General features: G+C 35.9%; 1 pseudogene; it reads left to right on the top strand.

Moving 5' to 3' along the window:
• The window catches only part of LOC129875660 (SNF2 domain-containing protein CLASSY 3-like), a 58,860-nt pseudogene that overhangs the window by 5,886 nt on the left and 25,239 nt on the right, over positions 1-27,735 (top strand).

Raw genomic sequence — 27,735 nt, 5'->3', positions numbered from 1 at the left:
TATGAATCTCCTTTTGAAGAAATATGTTTGAAATATGACATTATTCATCAAACAACAGCCCCTTACTCGCCACAATAAAATGAAATTGTAGAAAGAAACAATAGAACACTTAAGGAGATGATGAATGCCTTGTTGATAAGTTCTGGTTTACCCCCGAACTTAGGGGGAGAATCTATCCTTACGGCTAGTCGAATACTCAATTGGTAAGATACTGAAAGTAGACAAGTAGAAACGAAAGAAGATTACAAGAAAAAAGGACTGTTCTAGAGTTTATGACTTGGCCTATGAGTTTTATGGAATTCTATGGGTCGTAGGAGTGGCTCGTAGGAATCAGATTTGAGGTTGGAAAATTCGTCAAGTCTGGAGGGGAGTTTATGAGTCAGGTTACGACTCACAAAAAATGTTATAATTCATAGGAGTGAGTCATAGAATAAATGTCTGATTTTTGTAAAATAATGAGCCTCAGTACTTTTGGAATGACTCAACAGGACGAGTCGTAGAATGGTTGACGAGTCATCATTTGGAGTCGTAGAAGGGAGTCCTGAATTATGAACTTTGGCTAAGTGTGGGAAAGTTTGATGAGTCATTTGTATGACTCATGTAAGTGTTGACGACTCGTAGACATAATTCATAGGGACCAAGTTTCATTCCAGTAGCCTAAGATTTTGGTGCACTACTTTGACGACTCATATTGATGAACCGTAGATTAAATGACGAGTTGTAAAAGCCATCCATAGGGTTGTAAAGGGTGATTCTTAATTTTACATAAGTTTTAAGGTCAATTATTCAGTGTGGGAATATATTTGGAGATATTTTAAGGTCACAAGAATCCTCTAGCACAAAGTCGAGTTGAAAGCTTCCTTACCGATTGAGTTTCGACAAAAAAATTTATTTAAGTCAAATTAAAATGATCATATCTCCTAGAATATAAAGAGTTAGGAAGCCTATCACCTATTAAATTATTTTTTTTTGCGTCCTCTTTCTAACGCCACCAAGTTACCTCTTTTAGAGTTAGGAATAAAATGTTATGACTATTTTACTATAGACTGTCAGATCAAAAATTTTAGGATCTTGAGTTACAACTCGTAGGAAAAAGCTACGAATCATAGAAATAATTACGATTCATAAATATGAGTCATAAATGAAGATCAGAGGCTCTTTTTTCCAGCATTTTCAGGGGTTACTAGGACGAATTGGGTTTACGACCCATAAACCTTTTGATGACTCGTAAAGAGTGATTCGTAGGGTCTTCCGATTAGGGGTTGATTGGTATTTTCCCTATAAGTTCCTTAATGTATGTGTATGTTTTTGGGATTAGGTTCTCAACTATTGACTACCTTAAGTATTCCTAATCTCTCATTCTCTTATTAACCCTCAAAAATCATAAGTCTTCTCTCCCAATGGCTCCTCTCAAAGGTTTTCTTCATCATCAAGAAATTTACTAGGGTTTCTTCAAGATCAAGTCCCCTTTTTCTTCAAGTTCAATGCTAAAATTCATCAAGGTATGTGGGTATTGATTCATGGATCCTTTCATCCATGATGTCCAATCAATTCTTAAAGTTTTTCTATTTAATTTAAGTATGAGATTTTATGGGTTCCATGTTATTTCTTCAAATTTCATGAATTATGTTTTATTACATGATAATCTACTCAAATATGCATGAGTTGTCAAATATTGCATGATTTCAATGATTTTCCAAAAAATTTTCTTACATGCTATCTAGGGTTCATGATCTCGTTATGGGTCTTTTTCAATTGCATGAATTAAGATTTAATTATTATTTAGTTACTCAATTAATTATTAATTACTATTAAATTACATGAGTTTTGATGAGTTACAAGTAATTTCTCTATAAAGCTATTTAGGGTTCATAAATTACTTAATGGGTCCTCTCGATTATGATTCAATTTATATTGTCCTATATGATTAAGCATGACCTCCATTTAATTACATGATTTTAACATGATTCCATATAAGTCTGATGAATTATGTTATGATTTCCAATGATAAGCTATATATTATGAGTATGAGTTGACAAGGCTTTCAAGCAATTTATATAAAAGTATGAATTGAGTTTTTATGATGAAATTTGAGTTAAGTATGAATGATGGTGGAGGATATCTCACCAAGTTAATGAATCCTCCACCAAGTTAATGATTAAGGATCTATTATATGACCATGCTTTTATAAAGAGTAGATGGGTAATAGATATTGCCCTTCTCACATGATGTTGACTGATTAGTTTACAACTAAAACTATTCCATTGAGAGTTTACTTAGCAGTGAGCGGACCATGGATAAAGACTCTCTCTTGTAGTCGAGGCATGGTACCTGTAGTAAGATCCCATCGTCCCATAACTATGTGACACCATAGGATAAAGGATCACCCATAGTAGAGGCTCGATTCCTTTAAGGGTCACCCATAGTAGAGTCTTGATCCTTCATGTAGCTTAGTGGATCCCTTAGACATATAGGAGTCTACCTTGGCAGGTATTCTCCCCCTTTCCTCTGATATACAGGTAAACATTGAGATTCCATATTATAGATCACATGGTTTATGTCAGTTAATTGTTGCTCTCAAAAAGGTAAAAATTCTCTTTTTGCCACGATGATCTTACCCACAGAGGAGGAGAGAGTTTGATGCTTCATCAGAGGATTGAGGCTCCAGTTGTGGATTAAGACTCAATCTTTAGTCTCAGTGAGCTACTCATTTCTAGAGGTTGTAGCACATGCCCGTACGCTTGAGCAGCTCCATCGCAAGGTCTAAGGTGCAACGACAATAATGCTAGATAAAAGGATAGCCATGATGGGCGCCGCTTTAGACCCCAGAGTCTTATGATAGATCTCGCTAGAGATATTAGTCGGGTCATTCCAGCCACCCCTTTCAGGCCTCTGTTCAGACTTCAGAGGGTGATTAGCACTATTAGGTTGGCTCTTGTGCCATTCCGAGTCAAGGGCGAGGTGGTTCCCAAATGGGTTCTTTAGGCTAAGGGGGCCGATCTCCAGCTTTTAGCCAATAGTCCCAGCGATGCTATAAGTGTAGGGAGCTACATCATTGGTCCCGCGATTCCCCTCAGCGTAGGCTAGCCTTACCATATCTATAGGCAGGTAGAGCCACGCCAGCACCAGTACCTCTAGTTAGAGGTGAAGGCCAAAGATAGGACCACAGGGGTGGTCATCAGGGTGTACGAGGAGTTCCTCGTGGAGGAAGGTTAGGAGGCAAAGTTGATAAACAAGGTAGAGGAGCCCAGTCCCACTTCTATAAAACTTCAACTAGAGCAGAGCCTCAGGGCTTGGATGATGTGATCACAGGTACAGTTTTCTCATGCCATCAGCATGCATCCACTTTATTTGATCCAAGCTCTACATATTATTATATATCTATTTATTGTGTCCCTCGACTGAGTATGAGCCAGAGCCATTAGTTGAGCCATTGCGTGTTATGACCCCGGTAGGTGATTTTTTAGTAGTGGATTAGGTCTTGAGATCTTTAGTAGTAACACTAAAGTTGATCTCATTTTGCTTGATATGGTGGATTTTGATTTTATTCTAGACATGGATTGGTTATCCCCTTTATGTGCGGTCTTAGATTGCTATGCCAAGACCGTTACCTTAGCCATGCCTGGTATTCCATTAGTGGTATGGCAGGGGTCTTGCAGTCGCACGCTGGTTGAGGTGATCATTTTGTTTAGGCTTAGAGAGTAGTGGCTAGTAGGTGTTTGGCATACTTGGCTTATGTTAGAGATGTGAGTACGGAGGGCCCTACAGTTGATTCAGTACTTATAATCCGAGAGTTTGTAGATGTGTTTCCTACCGATCTACATGGCCTCCTTCCTGACCACCATATTAACTTTGCTATTAATGTAGAGCTGAGTATCATCCTATTTCTAGCCCACTATATCGTATGGACCCCACAAAGCTCAAGAAGCTCAGTGTTCAGCTTCAGAATCTCTTGGATAAGGGATTCATTCGGCCTAGTGTATCGCCTTGGGTGCCCCAGTCCTGTTAGTTAAGAAGAAGGATGGTACTATGCGGATGTGCATCGATAATAGGCAATTGAACAAGGTGATGATAAAGAACTGTTACCCCATGCCTAGGATTGATGACCTATTCGACCAACTTCAGGGTTCCATGGTATTTTATAAGATTGATTTGAGATCCGGCTACCACTAGTTGAGGATTAGGGTAGCAAACGTCCTTGAGACTGCATTTAGGACTCATTATAGTCACTATGAGTTCCTGGTGATATCGTTTTGGTTGAATAACGCCCCTGCCGCATTCATAGATCTGATGACCCAAGTGTTTAGGCTGTACTTAGACTCATTTATCATAGTCTTCATCGATGACATTTTAGTATACTCATGGAGCGGGGAGGAGCATGAGCAATATTTGAGAGTAGTGCTCCATACTTTGAGAGATCAGTGGATTTACACCAAGTTCTCAAAGTGCGAGGTTTGCATTGAGTCCATAGCATTATTGAGGCATGTGGTGTCTAAGGATAGTATTATGGTAGATCTGGTGAAGATTGAGGCTATTCGCGATTGGGCCAGACCCACTTTTGTGACTGAGATTCCTAGCTTTATTGGATTGGCAGGGTACTACAGGTGCGTTGTTGAGGGGTTTTCTACTATAACGGTACCTATGACTCGGTTAACTTTAAAAGATGTCCCATTTGTTTATTCAGAGAAGTGTTAGAGGAGCTTTTTGAGGCTCAAGGAGTTGCTTACTATCTCTTCTATATTGACTCTTCCAGTTGAGGGAGAGAGATTAACCATCTATAGTGACATATATAGCGTTGGTTTGGGTTGTATAGTGATGCAGCAGGGCGGAGTTATTGCTTATTCATTGAGAAAGCTTAAGCTGCATGAGTGCAACTACCCCACTCATGTCTTTGATTTGGCACCGATAGTTTTTGCGATTAAGATCTAGAGGCACTACCTGTATAGAGTTCGATCTGAGATTTACACTAATCACATTAGCCTTTAGTACAATATGAGCCAGAGGGATCTTAATTCAAGGTAGCGCCGCTGGATTAAGCTCTTGAAGGACTATTTCCTCTCTATTCTCTACCATCCAGGCAAGGAGAATGTAGTAGCAGATGCCTTGAGTCGGACGATGATGAGTATGTCTAGTCTAGCCTTTCTTTCTAGTTTGTAGCGACTATTAGATTTGGACATCTAGTCCTTAGCTAACCAGATGATTCGACTTGATATTTTAGATTCTCGATTTGCGTTAGCTTATGTGGGAGCTCATTCATCTTTGTTGGACTGGATTCACATCCATCAGTTTCAGAATGAGAAGTTAGGTGCACTACGAGGTGGAGTTTTGGGAGGTGATGTCGGTCTGGCTTTCTTAGATTCAAATGGCCCTGTTTGAAGCCTTATATGGTAGGCATTGTCACTCTCCAGTTGGTTGGTTTGAGTCTATGGATCCTAGGCTGCGCGGTACAAAATTGATACAAGAGGCCTTAGATCATGTTAGGGTGGTTAAGGATAGGCTTAGGATGGCTCATAGTAGACACCGGAGCTTGCGTATCATAGACATCGACCATTGAGGTTTGCCGTTGGTGATAGTGTCACAACTCGAATTAGGGCCTAGTTGTAACACAGAGATCAAAACCTCAAAGGTCTCCAACCAACCTCTTGTACATATCATAAGCATACATAAGGTAAAGTAAAAGTGGAAACATCATAAGAGAGTCTAAACCATGAATAGAAATTGAAGAATGTCACATGGCAACATAGACTCAAAACATTTATCTAACTATATGCCTCTACTCATAAGCATGGGCGGTGTCTAAGACATGTCCCTAGATCACGCTCAATACAAAATATAACAAAAGTCTTTAAAAATAATAACCAACTCGATGACTAGACCCCAATAAATAAGGACTCACCACACACACCGCCGGAGCCACGTAGATGAGTATGATCTTCAACCTCAACCCCTACATTATGAGATAATGTAGGCAAAAAAGTATGCATTAGTACGTTGGAATGTACTAAGTATGAGGGCATGACATGCAACGTAAATCATGGGATGTAACGGTCAAGTGAAACACATGATAAGATGAGATAAGTAAAGTCATGAGAAAATCAAATTGACTAAATCATTTTTTTAAAAAGAATAATTTAAATCATGGAATACATAAGAGATCATACATATGTGGGATATTAACCATAACCAATAATAAGACCATGCAATCTGTAATATGGAATCCCGTTGTCTCCCCATACAACGAAGAAAAAGGGGAATTTATTTTCCAAGGTAGACTCTACCCCGCTAGGCGGGTCATACATATGCTATATGTGGATCCACTAGCTAGGCTATGAAGGCAACCTATGGTGGCACATAGTTTATGGGACATGAGGCTGCTACTAAGGCTTTTGGTAGGGCCCGCACCTCAAGTCCACTCGGTGCGAAGTTAAATCCCACAAAATATATACATAGCATAGTAATCATAGTTAACATATCATAGACATGATCATAGGTTTGTAACTCATAGAGTAGTTTATTTCATAACATAAGAGTAATGCGGGTATTGTCCTTCCACATTATAAATCATACTTGCAAAATTCAAGTCATTAGGCCTTAGATCACCACATAGGGTCCTAAGTCATATTTTTTCATAACTTCCATGAAATGCATACCTTGAACTTAGAGTAGAACTCAATTTTATAACCAATTGACTTGAAAATCATCTAATTGACTTGAAAACATGAATGATCATAAACTTTCTTTCATCCCATACATAATTCATAAAGATAATAACATTGGGAAGTATAATTTAAAATATCCATAACTAATATCTTGAACCCTAGAGATCAATATAGGAGAATTAATGAAAAAACTCTTCAATTCAATGCAATAACCATCGATTTATATCAAAATAGACTCATAATCATAATTTAAATTATAATTCATGAAATTGGAATAGAGATCATAAGACCCATAAAATACCATACTTTAATTTGATAGAAAACTTGAGAAATTGATTGGTCTTTATGGATGAAAGAATCCATGAATTAATACCCACATACCTTAAGTGAGAAAACCAAATAATTTGGAAGAACTTGAGAGTTTTGATGGAGAGATTGAGTGAATTTACTTGAAGCCTTCAATGGAGTCCTTAAAAGTCTTTTGTAGAGAGAGAAATGTTTGAGTAGGTGAATTTTAGAAGAATGAATAGAATTAGAGGTTTAAGTTAATTTATAGAGCTAAATTAGGTCCAAAAAACATCTAGGTTAATTAACTAATAATTAGGGAAAAGTATAGAGTGCCCTTACTTAAAGAAACTAAATTCGACCAAAAACCATCGCCAGGTCTGCAATGCGGACTTGGCGCGAACTTCACTATTTTGCGCAGTTTCTTTGAAAAATCTATCTTTTGATATATGGGTTCTAAAAATCCACCGAGATTATTTTTTTGAAGGTTTTGAACCTTTGATCAATATTTCAAACTCGAATTTGCTAAAAAGATTAAGGATAATGCATTAAATAAGCTTGCCTATTCCCAAGACATTCTTAAGGCAGTTGTTAGCATTTTGAGAACTGTTACAGATAGAGTATTCCTCCGTGTATCTCCCATGAAGGGCATGATGACATTTGGGAGGCGGGTCAAGCTTAGCCCCAGGTATATTGTTTTGAGATATTGAGGATAGTTGGCGAGGTTGCATATGAGTTTACTTTGCCCCCGTCCTCTTTAGCTATTCATCCAGTTTTTCATATTTTGATGTTGTACCAGTATTTTTCAAATGAGTCCCATATGATTTAGCATGACAAATTTGAATTGGATGATCATTCGAGCTATATTGAGAAGCAATTGCTATTTTGGCCAGAGTTGTCAAACAGTTATATTCTAGAGCCATTCATGTGGTTAAGATCCATTGGAGGCATCGTCTAGTCAAGGAGGTTACTTGGGAGACCGAGCATGAGATACGGGCATAAATCCCCGGCTTATTTGAACCTTCAGGTATTGCTTACTTGGGAGACCGAGCATAGATCCCTGGCTTATTTAAACCTTCAAGTACTGCTTAACTCTTACTTTCAGGGATGAAAGTTCTATTAGTTGTGGATGTTGTAATGACCCTCCAAATCATTTTTGAATTTAAGCATTCATTCCATTATTTAGAGCATTCCTGTAGCGACCACAAGTTATTTGAGTTGCTATCACTAACAGTTCGATCTCCTAGTCATTTGTTTGGGTTTTAGGTCCATTTTCCTATTTTGGAGCCTTTATAACTTAATAAGTTGACTTCGTTCATAACTTTAAGAAAATGACCTCAGAATGGAATTCTGACAGTTCTATCAGCTTTGGTATGACCAAATTAGGCTAGTAGCATGGCTGGTACAAATACCGAGGCAATCAATATGAGTTTAAGACTATTTGACATTTTTTCCTTTGAAATTTGACCTATAGTTGACTTTGGTAAACATTCTTGGAAAATGCGCTCATATTAAAATTCTGACAGAGTGGTTAGCTCTGAAATATAGAGTTTGGTTTGGAATGACCCTTCGTTTGCTTTCCGAGGCTTCTAGTCTAATCTCGAGGCCTATTTTGGAATTTGGCTCATGGGTGTGAGACTTAGTTTCAATCCTAACGACTATGTATGGAAATTTTGACTGTGCCATTGATTCTGAAATATCAAATTTGATGGAGTAGCATATCTTATTTACGCACATGAGATTCCAAACGAATTTTGAGCACCTTGTCATAATATTTGAACTTGAGAAATCTCAGCTTTTTAGCTGATATCTGGTGCAGGTGGCTTTGCTCATCATGTTCGCGAAGGAGCCATCTCGATCGCGATGAAGAGTTGACTAGGGTTTGACCTAGTTAGCCTTCGCAATTATGAGACCTTACCCTCGCGCTCACGATAATCTGTTTGGGAGCTAATCGCGATCATGACATGTGTCCCTACAATCACGAAAAGCAACTACTTGGTCTTTTAATTAAGACCAGGAAAATGAACTCAACCATAACTACCAATTTCCAACCTCGATATTTCCTTTATTTCAAGCTCAATTTAGGTGATTCAAAGGACCAAATTAAAGAGAACTTCATGGGGGAATCTGGTGGTGAGCTTAGAATCTCGAAAAGAAGCTTAGTGTAAGGTAAATTTACATAATTAGCTATTGACTTAGTTATTTTTAGAGTGATGTTTTGTTGAACTTTGGAGAATTGTAACTTGGCCAATTTAACTCTATTTTTAGTGATTCTTGAGGCTAGATTATGGGGTATTTCGTAAGTGACATCGTGGTAAGTTTGGTTTGGGTCGTGGGGGTGTACTTTGTGAGAAATAACTTTGTAAAGTTTGTGCCATTTTCATCTTCTTAGCCAGAATTATGAGAATTTTTGTTGCATGCTCATTTTGTATAGTTTCCCAACCCCATACTGTTTATCAAATTAATTTGTGAGCTTGGGGTGATGTTTAGAGCCTATTTTTGGGGTCAATTCTAGAATTTCGGATGCAGTTCCCACATTTCCCATTTTAGACTCCAAAATTGGTCCATCTCTGAATTTGATAATTTTAGTGTCATAACAATCGTATTAACATTATGATTCTATTATTGATAGCGCGACAACATTCAGAGGCCGTTCAAAAGGGAGAAACTCCGGCTTCGTGAGTATGAGAGCGCGTGGTCTACTTAAAGGTACGCTATAGTTGTCCCCTCATTATACTGAGCATTGTTAGGCATTTGTATATTGAATTGTATGAGTTTGGAAGGGTTTGGGTGTCGAGCATGCTAAATTCCTAGATCCCATGCTGTAGGTGCTATTTTCGAGAAATTGTTGGACTGTTTTTATGCATAATTCCTGTGGTTATTGGTTGTTACTATCCTGTGATGAATATTATGCCTATGGTTATGTTTGGAAGCATGGGCCTTAGTCAAGGCTTAGACTAGTGATTGCCCTAGACTTGCACTAGTTTGGTGTCATTGGGCCTTAGAACTTCTCCGACGTTGTTACGGACAGTTATCTCCTTGTAGACTAATATAGCAAACTGGAGTTTGATAGACCAAGCCTTAGCTAGGCGGTAACTCTACTTGTGACCTTACCTCTATAATGCCGTTTTCTCTTATCGGTCCTATATTGCTCGGTTCTTGATTTTGGAGGTTTTCTCGGTGATTCGGGTTATATTTGGTTCGGGCTGGAGCGGTGCATTGATGACACTCGATTAAGGGGTACTCTTTGTGATGCATATTTTGTCGCTGATTCTAATTTGGTCTGATTCCTTAACTATTGATACCCGATCAAAGTCCATCATCTAACTTACTTGTGTTCATCTTCTTAAGCTAGAGATACCCGATCAAAGTCCGTGGTCCATCTTACCTGTGTTTAGGCTTCCTAGCTATTGATACCCTGTTAAACTTCGCGGTACAGCTTACCTGTGCTCGATCTTTGGCTACAATTACCTAGTTAAAGTCTGTGGTCTAACTTACTAATGTCGACTCATTAGGTATAGTTACCCGGTTACAGTCTGTGGTCCAGCTTGTACATGGTTAAATTCATGATTCCTTGATGAATATTCGATTTAAGTCTTCATCTACTCTTAACTATGGGTTGAGGTGTTAGAGTTTGGAAATAATTCGGTTCAAGTTTGGGAAATGGTGAAATTATTAATGTCCTTTTATTTCCGTTCATTTTCTTTCAGCTATTCCTGCATCTGTCAAGCTTATGGTAATCCATGCAGGTGGTTACTCTTATTTTTGCTAATACGCTTGTGTACATACCTATATTTACTTCTTGCTCTATCTTTGGTTGTGATCTTTTACTCACTTTTCAGTTTACTTTTGCTTATCTTGCTTAGTCGGCGTATGATGCCTATTAGGTACCTGTTGTTTTGGTACTCATACTACACTCTGCATCTGTTTTCATGATGCAAGTTTGAGTACTAGCTACCGGTGTTGATTCGAGCTAGCTGCGGTCATGATCAAAGGCGAGGGTGAGCACACTGTGTTCTGGATTTACCCATCTCCTTCTGTACATATATTTTGCCCATCTTTTGCCTTTTGAGACAACTCTTTTTCCATGGTCCACTTTTGGGACTTGTACTCTTTTATTAGCATCTCTGTATATGTGACTTCTAGTTTATGGGAGGGTTCCTTTTTGGTTGTGCATATTTAGTTGCTTCTGCCCGTTCATGTATTCTCCTCCTACTACTTTATCATTTTAGATTGAATTGTTGGTATTCTACCCTAACATCCCATAACTTACAGTTTTGGGATATGGTTTGGCTTGCTTATTGGTGGGTCATAGTAGGCTCTATCATGACCTAAGGAATCGGGTTGTGATCGGGATCCTTTGAGTTCCCGATTGCTGTGTTACGGCTAGGCCCGAGTCCAGGTCGTGACAACTTCCTATAGTAAAACACAATCTATTCTATATGAAAAAAGGAAAGAAAGAAAGCTTAACCTTGAACACTTGAAAGTATGGGGGTGTTTGGCTAAGGTGCAAGTTCCTATACCTAAAAGGGTAAAAATAGGATAAAAAATATTTGATTGTGTGTTCAGAGGATTTTCTATGAATAGTAAAGCATATCAATTTCTGGATCATTTATCACAAAATCCCAACATTCAATTAATACGGTAATTGAATAACATAATGCTGAACTCTTCAAAACCATATATCCGTATAAAAGAGAATGTAAATTGTCTAATGAAGAAATAAAGTATCTCGGGAAGAAACAAAGGAAAATGATCATAACAAGGAAAATCCAAGACGCATCAAATATCAAAGGACCTCGACTTTCTTTGGACCAGAGTTTCTAATATTTTTATTAGAAAATGGGCCTCGAATTTTCAAAGAAGTCGTGACTTCTTCGGAAGCACAATATTAGAAAGAGGCCGTCAATAGTGAGATTTAATCCATAATGAATTATCATACGTGGAAATTGGTTGATCTTCCTCCTAAAAATAAACCCTTAGGTTCCAAATAGATTTTCAAAAGGAAAATGAAAGATGATGGCACTATTGATAAATATAAAGTAAGGCCTGTCGTAAAAGGATTTAGACAACGTGACGGTCTTGATTACTATTGTACATTACTCACCGGTAGCTAGAATTACATCAATTTGAGTGCTAATAGCATTTGATAGATCTCTAGACCGTACATAGTAACTAATGCTGTTAGCACTCAAATTAATGTAAGTCTAGTTATCGGTGAGTACGTATCAAATTAATCAAGACCCTCATGTTGTCTAAATTCTTTAATGGCAAGACTTGCTTTATATTTATCAATAGCACCATCATCTTTCATTTTCCTTTTGAAAATCTATTTGGAACCTAAGGGTTTATTTCCAAGAGGAAGATCAACTAATTCCCATGAATGATTATTCATTATGGATTCATTCTCACTATTGACGACCTCTTTCCAATATTGTGCTTCTGAAGAAGTCACGACTCGAGGCCCATTTTCTAATAAAAATATTAGAAACTCTGGTCCAAAGAAAGTCGGGGTCGTTTGATATTTGATGCGTCTTGGATTTTCCTTGTTATGATCATTTTCCTTTGTTTCTTCCCGAGATAGTATATTTCCTTCATTAGACGATTTACATTCTCTTTTATGCGGATATATGGTTTCGAAGAGTTCATCATTATGTGATTCAATTACCATATTAGTATGAATGTTGGGATTTTTAGATTTATGAATCAAAAATTGATATGCTTTACTATTCGTAGCATATCCTATGAACACACAATCAATCATTTTTATCCATTTTTTACCCTTTTAGGTATATGAATTTCCACCTTAGCCAAACACCCCACACTTTGAAGTATTCAAGGTTAGGATTTCTTCCTTTCCAGTTTTCATATGAAATAGATTGTGATTTACTATGGATACTTGATTGAGTATTAGAATAGCCGTAAGGATAGCGCCCCCCCCAAGTTTTGGGGTAGAACAAAACTTATCAACAGGGCATTCATCATATCCTTAAGTGTTCTATTTTTTCTTTTCGCAATTTTATTTGATTGTGGCGAGTAAGGGGTTTTTGTTTGATGAATAATGTCCTATTTCAAAAACATTTCTTCAAAAGGAGATTCATATTCACCTATCACTCCTTATCTTTTTGATCTTTTGTTAAATTGTGTTTCAACTTCACTTTTTTATTGTTTGAATGCTTCAATTGCCTCATTTTTACTACTAAGTAAATAAACATGACAGTATTGAGTACTATTGTCCATAAAATTTATGAAATACTTCTTTGCACTACGAGATGTCATTGTCTTCAAGTTATAAATATCTATGTGAATTAAGTCTAAGGGATTAGTGTTCGTTTCAATTGACATATTTTGATGTTTAACATACTTAGATTCAACATATATTTGTCACTTTGACAGTACGTTTTCAAACTTAGATAATAAATTCAAATTGCTTATTTTACGCAAGGTTTTATAATTGAAATGTCCTAAATGTGAATGCCATAAATTATTTGACTCAAGTAAGAAAAAGCTTGAAATTTATTATTCTGAACAACCATTACATTCAGTTTGAAAAGGCCCTCAGTGAGGTAGCCTTTTACTACATACATCTCATTTTTACTAACTACAATTTTATCCGAAATAAGAACACAATTGAATATGTTCTTAATTAGAAGATCAGGAGAAATCAAGTTCTTTTTCATTTCAGGAACATGGAAAATGTTATTTAGAGTCACCATCTTGCTAGAGGTCATCTTTAGAAATACTTTTTCATATCCTTCAATTTTTGCTATTGCAGAATTTTCCAGGTAAATAGTCTCATCCGATGCAGAACGAGCATATATTGCAAAGGCTTCTCTAATAGCACAAACATGTGAGGTGACTCTAGAATCAAGCCACCACTTCTTGAAAATTTCTACGAGGTTGCATTCAGTTAACATAGCACACACGTTTTTAACTTCCTCATTTATGTCAACCATGTGGGCATGACCTTTCTTATTTTTCTTCTTGGGAGTACGACATTCCACAGCCTCATGTCCAACTTTTCCACAGTTGTGGAAGTCTCCTTGAACTTCTTTTTACTAGGATAGTTCTTCAGTCTAGAAGGTTTCTTCCTCTTTTTTTGAATTAGTTGGATCGTCCTCAATAATATTTTCTCCCATAATTGTTGAGCTTCCTTTAGCCTTCTTCTCGGCAGCCTTATTGTCATCTTTGATCCTTAGAAGGACAATCAAATCTTCAAGACTCATCTCCTTTAACTTGTGATTCAAATAATTTTTGAAGTCTTTCCATAACGGAGGCTATTTCGCGATAAATAATGTTACTTAAAATGTCTCATTTATGATCATATCTTCTGCCCAGAGATGATGAATAATAAGTTGTAGTTCTTGGACTTGAGACATGACAATCTTGCTGTCAACCATCTTAAAGTTTAAATTTTTTGCAGCCACAAACTTCTTTAAGCCTGCATCTTTTGTTTTGTATTTTCTCTCAATAGCATACCGTAGTTCTCTAGAGGTTTTACGAACACTGAAAATGTTATTTAAGCCATCTTTTAATCCTTTGATTTTTTCGTTCTTGCAAGGAAAATCAGAGTGTTTGCATGCCCCAGTTACAATAAATTTTTCATTCCAAGGAGTTGTTCCATTAACACAAGAACATATTCATTGATAAAACATTGTAGACTGAGGGTAGTAAGACAGAAGAACATCTTCTGCTGCCACCGTTTAAAGTCAATACCGATGAATTTTTCTAATTTTTTTGTAGTAGCCATTGGTGTAGCAATTGGTGTTCAACTTGACGAACAGGCATTTGTTACATCTGTGGCAATTTTGTTCATTGCAGAAATATTTTATTGTTCTGTATCAATAGTCAGTTTTTTCTTGTTAAAGAACATTAACAATCTTTAATAAACCTGTGATATTTTTATATTCTTCAAACTGAATACAAATTACTAAAATTATTTGATGAAGTTTTTATGTTCTTCAAACCAAATAATTTTTCCATTTCTGGAATAAATTTAATATTTGATGAAGTTTTTATATTCATCGAATTGAATATTAAACTTTTTCTTCTTCTTCTTTTTTTCTAAAATAGATGTACTATTCCATGAAGTTTTTATATTCTTCAAATGAAATATTAAACTAGAGTTGAAAAATAGAAGAGTTTTAGTCTCTAAATTTAGAAAATGGATGAACATAGAAAATAAAAAATAAACTGCTTAATCTTAATGGGTACTGTGTTCTACAAGCATATAAGACCAACAAAAATAAACCAAAAAATTGAATATAATAAGAAAATATTCGATACTACATAATTCACTGTATGTCCCTAAGGAATTTAATCCCCTCACTGTACCCAAGGTTGTAGATTGTTTGCTCCCATGATAAAATTGATATACCTGTTAAGGAAGCAACGACATCTCAAACTTCAATAACTTCAGCGAACTCATAATTTAGCAATGAAATAACAGAAAGACTCTACTTTGTTCGTAAGAAATATATGCAGATGAAGGAGAAAATAAGATGTTTAAAAACTAGAGAAAAATTCTCTATTTATAGACAATAAAGGTAATGTGAGCATGTGCTTACTGTGCCTTATCGGAAAGTTCACAACTCTTTAGAAAAGTCACAACCCTTTGCAAAAGTCACAACCTTTTAGAAAAGTCGCAACTCTTCAAAACATCATATGTTATTGGAAAAGTCAAAACCTTTTAGAAAGGTCACAACCCTTTGAAAAAAGTACAATCTTTCAGAACGGTCACAATCGTTTAGAAAAGACAATTTTTCGTAATGGTCACCACCCTTTATTTTCCATTGGCACATTTAAAACCCAACATCCCCCACATGAATGAAGAATGGCTATTGTTTAAACATATGCATGAAAAATATTGTGTGATTCATAAATAAGGATTAATTGTATCTGGATAAGTAAGTTTTCCTTTCAACTTTTCATAGTGAGCCTATATCAAATATACTCGGTCAATCGGTAGATTTTATATCTTTGAACCATTGACTTTGGTGTATACCTAGTCAACATAAGTCATAAAATTAACCATTTAATTATTTTTTGTTATCATTGTTTGTTCGTTTTTGCCATGAACACTTCTCGGTTCATAAGTGCGTAAAGAATTGGCCTTACCAGATTCTCCTTGAAGTGGCTTACACTTCACACTTACATAAGTATTTTCTAAATGTGTTATCTCGTAGACAAATCAATTGATATACCCTGCATCATTCTTAGAAATCATTAAAATTTCATAATGCCTTATCCTTGTTATTGAACATTGTCTCATCATGAGAATGGACCAAAAAAATATATAAAATATTTTTGCAATGTTGAACCGTCATCACTGACTTTGTTTGATATCTTTTAACATAGATCTTCGAATCTCTAGTCTTCTAGGTAGAGTTACCACCATAATGATTTGTCCTCACTCATAGTCCCATTCCTGTTGATGATCTTTCAACTCCTTCTCTATTTAGGCCTTTTGTAGTGGATCCAGCACATTATCCTTTGACTTGATATAGTCAATTATGATAATTCCTCTTGAGATTAATTTTCTAATGGTATTATGTCTTCGTCGTATGTGATGGGACTTATCATTATACATAATACTACCAACTCTTTCTATTGCAGCTTGATTATCATAATGTATGTATATAGTAGCCATTGGTTTAGACCAAAATGGATATCTTCTATTAAATTTTGGAGCTATTCAAATTCTGCACCGGCCTTGTCTAAGGCTATGACCTCACACTATGATGTAGAGAGAGCTATACATGTTTGTTTGTATGATTTCCAACATATTTCTACTCCACCAATGTTGAAAACATATCCACTTGTGGACTTATTTTCAGTTGACTAAGTAATCCAATTTGCATATCTATATCTGTCACTCCCCAAGCCTATACCTTGGGTGTGGATGGCACTCAAAAACCATTACTAGTCCAAAGCGAATTGCGTGTCCTGTCTAATTCACTCATGGGAAGATTTTTAACTCATAAAGATACTCAGATGAGCACAATGAAACATGCAACTTATTACTCTTTAGCATAAATAATGAAACTCAAATATATAATAATGCATGAAACTTAACTCAATATTTTCATAATATACTCAAGGAAATAAACTGATCAATATTTGACTAGTCTATGAAGCCTCTAGAATGCTGACTCTGAAATAGGTACCTGGACAAGCCTACAGCTACCTCAAACTAAAAATTAATAATTAAAAAGTAATGATTCAAGAGCACCTCTAAATGCAAAGAGGTGTCATCAAAGATGGGTAGAAACATAGATCTTCAATGATGTGCCTGTTGAGGATCTCTATCATTTGTGTGTGCATCATAAAGCAATGCAGGTCGAATGATGTCAGTACATGGAATGTACAAGTATGTAAAATTAAAAAAAGGAAACTTATGAGGATACTCAATTCAAGAATTTAACTCTGAAAATAGCTCAACTCAAATAAGCATGAATTATAATAAAAGACAATGATTTAAAAAAATATAGAAAATAATAAATACAACTCAGTATATGAACATAAAATGCTTTACTTCTAGGGGAGTTTCTCTAAATGATAATCATCACTTATGAACTACGTGTTGATATAACGAACTGCTCTCGTTGCCACAACCGTCCAATAACTTACCAATGTAAGAGACACAAACTCATCTTTGGATCCAATAGAAGTCCTCTTTTGGGACAATAAGGAGTCGCCAGAATGATGGTACGATCCTATCCTACGCTGGCTACATAGTTTATGGGTTCGAGTTGTTCTATACTCTTACCTAAATTGGTGCACACATACTACTCCTAAAATATAATTTATCATGCTCATAACTCAAGAGAGCGTATTTACTAAATTACTCAGTTAGTCTCTCTTAGACTTAGCTTAAACCCAACTCAAATAATACACTAAGGATGAAGTTTACTTCTCAATTCAACCTCAAAATGAATGTTTAAAATGAATTAAAACTCAACTCATCTATACTCAAAATGCACGTGCTCAAAATAGTGGTTAAGAGACTTCTCAAACTTGACTTAACTTGTCCTCAACTCTTATCAGTCAATAGATAAAAATAATCATGCTTTACTCAAACAATTGCATAAAATATTAAATACTAACTCAATTAGGGTCCATGTGAATGCAAACATGAATCCATAATCACAAATACTCAAGTCATGAAGATCATCAATGTTTAATTTAATATATTTGTAAAAACTTAATGGAATTGATATAATTAACTCGATAATACGCATTATCGGGATTGAAATGTCAAACTTGAAACTTAACTAGACTATATAGAGATGTCGGGCATGAGGGCAAACTTACTCCAATGTTATGATAGCCTTACATACATATCTAAGACTCGTAAGTTTAAGAGTCAAAACAAAGGATAAATCTCTAAAAAACTGATCTGCCTAAGTCTATGAGTCCACCTATGAGTCGTAGGTACTTTTACGAGTGATAGAAATGACTCATAGAGAGGGTACTGAGGGAAAGAAATTATACCTAGTAAGGGGCAAGTTTAAGATATGAGTTTATGATTTGTAGAAGATCCTAAGAGTCGTAGGAGTGACTCATAAGGCTGAGGTCGAGGATGTCAAATTAGTTAAGAGAAGGAGTGAGTCTACAATTCCATGTTATGAATCATAGAAGAGACAATGAGTCATAGAAATGACTCATCAGGGAACCTCAGAGACTCAGAGTGGGCAGGGTTTCAGACCTGTATGATGAGTCCATTTGATGACTCTTATGAGTCATAAATAGGACTCGTAAGAAACCTTCAGAGGCTCCCCCATCAGGGTTTCCTCATAGCCTACACCAAATGACTCATCGAAAGTTCTACGACCCATAGGGTTGACTCTTAGGGTTAGTCTAGTTTTTAAAAGGGCATTATAGTCTTTTTTTGCATTTTAAAATCGAAGTGTGGTCAGTGGACTGAATTGGCCCTATATAAGGACCCTAAACTATCCCAACCCCTCATTCTCACACTTAGACTCAAAAACAAAAATCTTTCCTCTCAAGTTCTCCCAAGGGTTTCAAGCCATGTCTAGGGTTTCACTTCAAGGTTCTTCCAACCTCCATTCTCAAAGCTGCATTACAGCCTTATTTGCAAGGTATGTGGGTTTCATTTATGGATTCTTCCACCCATAGAGCCCAATTAATTTATTAAACTCAATTGTTCAATTTCAAATGATGAATTTTATGGGCTTTCACATTATGATTTTAAATGTATAGATTACTGAGTATTTAAAGTTTATCTACCTATCTTACCCTATATTGTCTTTTAAATATATAGAACTATTGATTTGTCAAAGGGTCCTTATGTAAAGGAATGAAAGTATTTTAAAGTGAATTGGTTGGTTATTTCAAGTATTTTTTAATTGATGCATTCCATTACTCTCATGTATCCTGGTTTAATGTTAATGATTTAGAGATAACCTACCTAGTTTCATTATGTTTTAATAAAGTTTTAATTAAAGGTTTGGAATCCAAAATAAATGTTTATGAAAGCAAATGTCTATGATCAAGGGAGTATTATGATATGAAAAAGTGATGAAATGAAGGATTCTTTATGTGATAAGGACAATTCTCACATATTTGAATCAATAAGTGTTTTAATGAGCTATTCTACCTAATGATGTTGTGATGATTTAAAGCTATGTAAATGATTATGCTATTATGTTATTAAACTATTCTGTGGGATTTGACTTAGCACCAAATGGTGCATTGAGGTGAGATTTGGTAGGAAAATCCTAGTAGCAACCCCTTTTCTCATTAACTATGTGCCAATGTAGGAGCCCTCATAGGCTTAGGCTAGTGGATCCACAAAAGCCCTTAAAGATAAAGTTAAAGAATGAATGTAAAGTTTGACGGAGTTCTACCTGACAAGTAGTCTCCTCATGCCAATATAGGGGGTTATGTTGGATTCCATGTAAAATCTCACATGGTCTTAATGTCGGTTATGGTCATCTTTCCACAATAAGAATGTTTTAAAGTTATTTATGTTAATTTTGCATGCATGCATCTACTTATATATCTTATATTATAATGCCTTAATGTTTTCTTTGAATTGCATGCCTACATACTTCATAAATTCAAAATACTAACGTATACTCTTTTGCCTATATGATATCACTATTTAGAGACTGGCATTGCTCCACACTCACCTCCACATGGTTAGTTGGATTCATTGAAGGCTACTATTGTTGTGAGTTCCCATGTTTTGAGAATAATATCCCCACCTTTTCTAGCTTATCATATGTATAGACTTTTGGTTACTTTTGTTTTTGGTACTTTTGACACTTATGTCTTAGCTCCCACCAAGTCTATTAGTAGAAGTATGATTGGATGTAAATGTGTAATGATCTAAGATTATTGTTGGCTCTGATTCTATAATGTTCTTCCTTAGTCCCTTTCCCATTTACACTTGTATTGAATGTCATTGCGTATGATAAGCTAAATGAATACTAACAGGCTTGGGTGAGGTACCTCTGGTCTCATTTGTCATGTCATGTCTAGGACCTAGGATTGGGTGGTGATAATATTGGTATCAAAGCTCGAGGTTTTGAATGGTTCTCAAAGTCTAAGATACTACGTCAAATAGGATCTTGTTCATCGTTGTGAAGCTCTCTATAACTGTGGATAAGTGTCATGACCCGACCTAAGGCCTAGTCATAACACGACGATTGAAATCCTGAAGGTCCCCATCCAAGCTTCTTTTATATATCATAAGAACATATAAGGTAAAATAAAAGAGAAAACATCATATGAAAGTCTAAAACATGAGTAGAAAATGAAGAATGTCACATAACAACATAGACTCAAAACATTTATCCAATTAGATGCCTCTACTCATGAGAATGGGTAGGGGCTAAGACATGTCCCTAGCTCACCCTCAATATAAAACATATCAAAAGTCTTTGAAAACAATAACCAAATTGATGACTAGTCCCCAATAAATGAGGACTCACCACAAATACCACTGGATAGGAAAGCTTAACTAGCCACACGGATGAATATGATCTTTAATCTCAACCCCTACATTATGAGACAATGTAGGCAAAAAGTATGCATTAGTATAATGTAATGTACTAAGTATGAGGGCATGACATGCAACGTAAATCATGGGATGCAATGGTCGAGTAAAACACATGATAAGATGAGATAAGTAAAGTTATGACAAAATCATAAAGACCAAAACAATTGAAAATAATAATTGAGATCATGAAAATACATATGGGACCATACATATGTGGGATAAGAACCATAACCGACAATAAGACCATGTGAGCTATAACATGGAATCCCAATGTTACCCCTACTTCTGAGGAAAGGAGAATGTACTTGCCAAGTTAGACTCTACCCTGCTAGGCGGGTCATAAATACGCTATATGTGGATCCACTAGCTAGTCCAAAAAGGGCAACCTACGCTGGCACATAGTTATGGGACAAGAGACTCGTGACACCCCGGAAATGTTTTCGCAAAGAATCAAATATTTCTTCACGTGAGTGTAGACTTAGACCGGAGGACTTGTGATTTTACACATGAGTTAGGATTAATTCCTAAGTATTTGAAGTGTTTTAGATGTGTTTAGGGGTCATAAGGGATCTCTAACATCAAGTCGAGTCTAAAGAACTCCAATCAATTAAGTTTTTGGATGAGTTAGTTTAAGGGTCAACTTCAAACGACCATATCTTCTGGGTGTCCCACGACCTACCAAATTAAAGGTCTTTTGAGTCTTCTTTCCAACGCCACCAAGAACGTAAATTTTGGAGTTCGGAGTCAAAAGATATGACGATACTAAGATGAACTACCATGGCAAAAAGTTCATTCTTGGCCTGGGTTGCAACTGTTGGGGAAATAACCTTGGTGCTGTAAGGGAGCGACGCACAACTATCGCGCTAGAAACATGCCTCAGTAGTTTGGTCCTTGGCGTGACACGCCACTAAAAGTTGTGCAGGGTTTTTCAGGCCAAATTTCCAGAACCCAGAAAATTTGGCCTTAGCGCTATAAGGGTGCGATGTGCCACTATCGCGCCAGGCTCATTTTAGCCTATGTTCAGAAATTTTGAGAAGGGGCAATTTGGGAATTGACCCAAATTATATATGTATCACCCTAGACTATTTTGGGATCATTTCTTCAGCCCCCACTCTCTCTCTAAAAGCCCTAGAAACCTCTTTTCTCTCCCTCTCTTCTTCTTCCTCTCCAAATCCTTCTCCAACAAGAAGAGTTCCAAGAGCTTCAAGGTTTGAGTTTTCCATTGAAGACCCAACCACAAGGTTTTGTTCAAGTATTCACTAAGGTATGTAAGGCTAACCTAAAATATGGATTGAGTTCTTCCATATGCCCATAGATGTGTTGGTTAGGAGTTGTGAAAGAGTTGAACCTTCTAGAAAGGTTTTCTTGAAAGTTTTTCCCTAAACCATAGAGTGTTTTTAGATACAAATGGTTGATTGATGATTTTAATGACTTGAGTTTCTAAGTAGTTAATTTTCATATTATTGACTACAAATGTATCTTTGTAATAGATTTATAGGTATTGACGATTCTCTTGAGTTGAGTTTTGTTGAGAGTATAGGTTCATGTTTCATTCACATGAACCCAAGATGATATTTCTTGTTATAAATGTCTTGAGGTTGAGATGGATAGTTGTGTGTATATATGTATTGATTGGAATGAAAAGAATGAATTGGATAGTTAAGAATGCCCTTTTTCTTCTATAAAATGAACATAAGACTAAAATAAGGATTTTGGAGTGGATGTTTGACGATTGATGTGATGATGATATTTGATGATGATGTGATGATAATGTTTGATGATGATGTGAATGATGATATATGATGATGATGTTTGATGACGACGTGAATGATGATATTTAACGATGATGTAAATGAAGAGGTTATGTTGATGAGGATATGGTGTGATGAAGTGGATTGGATTCTAATATGATTTTGTGGTATATGATGTGCATAATTTGAGTTAATTGTAGTCTTATGAATATTTTAAAAATAAATTATCTTTTGAGGAGGAGCTTTAAATAAAGTATTTGTAAACCTTTTTGCATAACCTATTTATACACTATTTTGAGTCTAAAGAATTATTAGTTTCATCTTTGATTTAGAAAGGAGTTTAGGTATGAGTTGAGTATGAGGAGCCTTTAAATGATTTGAATATTTTTACATTAAATTGTCTATTTTAAGTTTGAGTTGAGGAGTTGAAATTATATTTTAATGTACATAATATTTTCTGCATTCATTGAGTTGAGATTGTATAAATTTTTAAAGAGAAGACTTTGATGATTTGAGATGGGTCGATTTGAAAGAAGGTCCAATGAAACTTGTCATTATGAGTTAATTGAGTAGAAATGAGAAGAGAGTTGATGAGGTGGCAATGTTCCACATGAAACTAGCCATGAGGGCTTGTTTGAGATGATTGGGGGAGTTTTATGAGCATGGAGTCATGGGAGGAATATCGAGCACCAAATTGGGCAAGAGTACAGTCCATACTCGAACCCAATACCTTTGTTGCCAAATGTAGGGGGCATTGAACCGTTAAAGTCGGATGCTTCCCCGAGAGTTTTTTCCTAATATTATAGGACTTGGTTGAATTGGATCCATGAGTGTTTGATTCATTCATACCCTGGCAAGGTATGAACGAACGCGGCAACAACGTCATTTTGTTGTACCTTCACTAGCTCATAAGTGATGGTTGTCGGTTAAGAGAAACTCCCATTTAGGTCTTGATAGTACTCTAAGTCAGTTGCTATATGCTTATGAGTTAGTCCTGTCTAAGCTATTTCTTGTTAGACTTAGGACGCTTGACTGAGTTGTTACACATTTATTGAGTTGAGTCCTTTGAGTTGAATTGTAAAACATTGCATAATTTAATTAGCATATTTACTGAGTTGAGTCCTTTGAGCTGATTGTTGAGTTGAATGTTGAGTAGATTGTATACGGTCGGATTGGAGTAGATGGATTGTGATTGGATTGAATAGAATAGTATATGACTAGATTGGATTTGATTATTGAGTTGATTGTTGAGTTGAGTGTATAAAATCGGATTGTACATGATTGAAAGGGATCAAATTGTAAATAATTTGATTGAACTGTATTATATATAATTGGATTGGATTGTATGGTATATGATTGGTCTCTGTCTAAACTGTATCCTTACTTTAGATTTACGATGCTTTATTTGAGTCCCTCTTATCTTCCTGAGTTGAGATATTTGAACCAGCGTTACTCTTCCTTGAGGTATGTTTCATTCTGCCATTTTACATACTAGTACATTCCACGTACTAATGCCATTTGACCTGCATCGTTTTATAATGCAGAGACAGGTTTATGAGATCGTCAATAGGAGCATCATTGGGGATCTATTTGCACTCAGCGTATTGGTGAGTCCTCCCCTACATTCGGAGGACACCGTTTGTGTAATCTTACATCGAGTTAGCCCTTTTTATTTTATTTGAGGTAGCCATGAACATGTCATTGGCACCAATTAGATAGTGGTGATAAAGGCTTCATAGACTAGATAGTGATGAGTCGATTGAGTACTTCTATCTTGAGTTATTCTTGTCATACTATTTTTAATGACAAATATTTTAGTTGATCTGTTAGACCATGGCCTTTATTCTTTGAGTTGGATGGGGGATTTGAGTTGCCCGCTAAATTATTCTTTATTTTTTTTAAACTTTCCGCTGAATGAATGAATGAACGAATGTGTGATCATGCTATGTGGTTTGCTTGGAAGCCAGAAATGGTTTCTGAGTGCTGGTTACGTCTAGGGTACCCTCCCGGGGCGTGACAAGACTTTATATAAGGACCCCATATTTCAATCCCCAAACTCAATTTCACATTCGGTGCTAAGTCAAATTCTATGAAATACATACATATCATAAAAATCATAATTACATATATCATAGTCATGATAGGTTTGAAATCATAGAGTAGCTCATTTTCATAACAAAAGTGAAATGCGGGCATTGTCCTTTCACATTATAAATCATACATACATAGACATAATTCATACTTGGAAATTCATGATCATAGCTTATAATTGAAATTAGGATAAGACATGAATGCATGATCAATTGATTTTAAAACCATGAAATTGACTTAAAAACATGCATGATCATATACTTTCTACAGCCCATTCATAATTCATAAAGATGATATCATTAGGAAGTATAACTGAAAATACCTATAATTTACATCACCCTAGAGATCAATATAGGAGAATTCATGGAAAAACTATTCAATTCAATGCAATAACCATCAATTTATATCAAAATAGACTCATAATCATAATTTGAATCATATTTCATGCAATTGAACTAGAGATCATAAACCCCATAAAATACTATACTTTAATTTAATAGAAAACTTGAGAAAATTGATTGGGATTTATGGATGAAGGAATCCATGAATCAATATCCACATATATTAAGTGAGAAAACCAAATAATTTGGAAGAACTTGTGAGTTTTGATAGAGAGCTTGAGTAAATTTATTTGAAGTCTTCAATGGAGTCCTTGAGAGTCTTTTGTAGAGGAAGAAATATTTGAGTAGGGAAATTGTAGAAGAATGAATAGAATTAGAGGTTTAGGTTAATTTATAGAGATGAATTAGGTCCTAACAATATCTAGGTTCATTAACTAACAATTAGGGAAAAGTCTAAAGTGCCCTTAATTAAAAACTAAATTCGGACAAAAACCATCGCCCATGTCAGCAATGCAGAGGTGTTCCTTGATAGGCCAATTTTGAGTCTTCGGTGCTAAGTCAAATGAAGTATTCTTTACGTGATAAGGACAATTATCACATATTTGAATTAATAAGGGTTTTAATTAGCTATTTTGCCTAATGATGCTTTGATAATTTAAATCTATGTAAATGATTATGCTCTTATATTATTAAACCATTTTGTGGGATTTGACTTACCACCGAATTGGACATTGAGGTGGGATTCTGTAAGGAAATATTAGTAGTAACCCTTTGTCTCATTAACTATGTGCCAACATAGGAGCATTTGTAGGCTTAGTCTAGTGGATCCACAAAAGTCCTTAAAGTTAATGTTAAAGAATGAATGTAAAGTTTGTCGGAGCTCTACCCGGCAATTAGCCTCCCAGTGCCAACGTTGGGGGTTATGTTTGATTTCATTTAATATCTCACATGGTCTTAAATACCGGTTATGTTCATCTTCCCACAAAATAAACTTTTTAAAGTTATTTATGTTGATTTCTCATGCATGCATCTACTTATGTATCTTATCTTATAATGCCTTACCGTTTTCATTGAATTTCATCCCAACATACTTAGTATATTCAAAGTACTAATCCATACTCTTTTACCTACATGATATCACCATGTATGGATCGATGTTCCCCCACACTCACTTCCACGTGCCTAGTTGGATTCGTTGAAGGCTACTATTGTTCAGTTCCTATGTTTCGGGAACAATATCCCCACCTTTTCTAGCTTATGATATGTATAGACTTTTGGTTACCTTTTTTAGGTACTTTTGACACTTATTTTGAGGGTGATCTAGGGACATGTCTTAGCCCCCGCAGTGTCTATTAGTAGAGGTATGTTTGAACGTAAATGTATAATGATCTAAGATTGTTGTTGGCTCTTATTCTATAATGTTCTCCCTTTGTCCCTTTCCCTTTTATTTAACTTCTAATGAATGTCATTGCCTATGAAAAGCTAAATGAATTCTAATAGGCTTGGGTGAGGTACCTATGGGTGTCTAATTCGTTGTTTCATGTCTAGGCCCTAGGCTTGGATCGTGAAACCTAGAACAAAGATTTGTTAAGCGAAAATGGAAGATTAAGGTTGAAATTCTTGAACCCTAGCTTATCCTCTTCTCTTTAATTCTGTTCTCAAAAGTTTTATGTGTTAATGAGAGAAAAACTTCATTGGGTACTTTCAAGGTGTTTAATTTAGTCCCAAAATGGCTTGGGTTACATTTAGGAAATGACCAAAATAACCTTTAAAACCAAAGATGGGTTTCAGTGAGCGAGATCGGTTGAGCTCGTTGTCCTGATCGGCAAGTTGCCAATCTCCTAGCCCTTCTCACATAAAATCCTTGAGTTTCTAATGAATTTTCTCTAAAATTTTTGGCAAGAATGACTTGGCTCGTCGACCTTGTTGGTGAGTTACCCTTCCATTCTCTAAGTTGCTAATTTGTACGTCTCCCTGCAGATAATCTATGAATTGTTTAGTGAGGATCTCATCTCGCCAAGACAGCTGGATGAGTCGCCATTCCTCTTTCATCTCGCCAAAAGTACTTGGTTTTTGAGCATAACTCTAAAGGAGTTTTGGCAAACTTCAGGGAGACTTGGCGTATCACCTAGTACTATTTGGCGAGTCCCAATTATTTTGGTGAGCTCCAGTGGAGTGGGTTCCATTTCAACTCAATTTGTGAATTTTAATCTAGGCTAGAATAATGCGGGGTGTTATAATATCTCCCCCTTGGGATCATTCGTCCTTGAATAATGACCAAGCTAAGAATTTACTCAAGTCACGAATACAATGCAGAAAGTTTAAAACATTAACATAATAAGAACTCGCTAAATTTCTCAAACTCAAGAAGGTACTAACTCAAAGATAGAAATATGAATATTACATTCAACTCGACACTCGGAGGGACGAATAGATGCAAGTATTTAGATTTTATATACTGCTCGGTTTCCCATGTATCTTTCTTAATGAATTGGTTTTACCATAAAACTTTGATTGAAGCGACCTCTTTGGTCTTTCTTAATGAATTGGTTTTAGATACACTCTATCATTTACCTTGAAAT

This window comes from Solanum dulcamara, chromosome 12, assembly GCF_947179165.1.
Source record: "Solanum dulcamara chromosome 12, daSolDulc1.2, whole genome shotgun sequence".
Taxonomy (NCBI): domain Eukaryota; kingdom Viridiplantae; phylum Streptophyta; class Magnoliopsida; order Solanales; family Solanaceae; genus Solanum; species Solanum dulcamara.
Note: the sequence above shows the minus strand (reverse complement) of the source record. Positions and strands in the feature narration are given on the sequence as shown.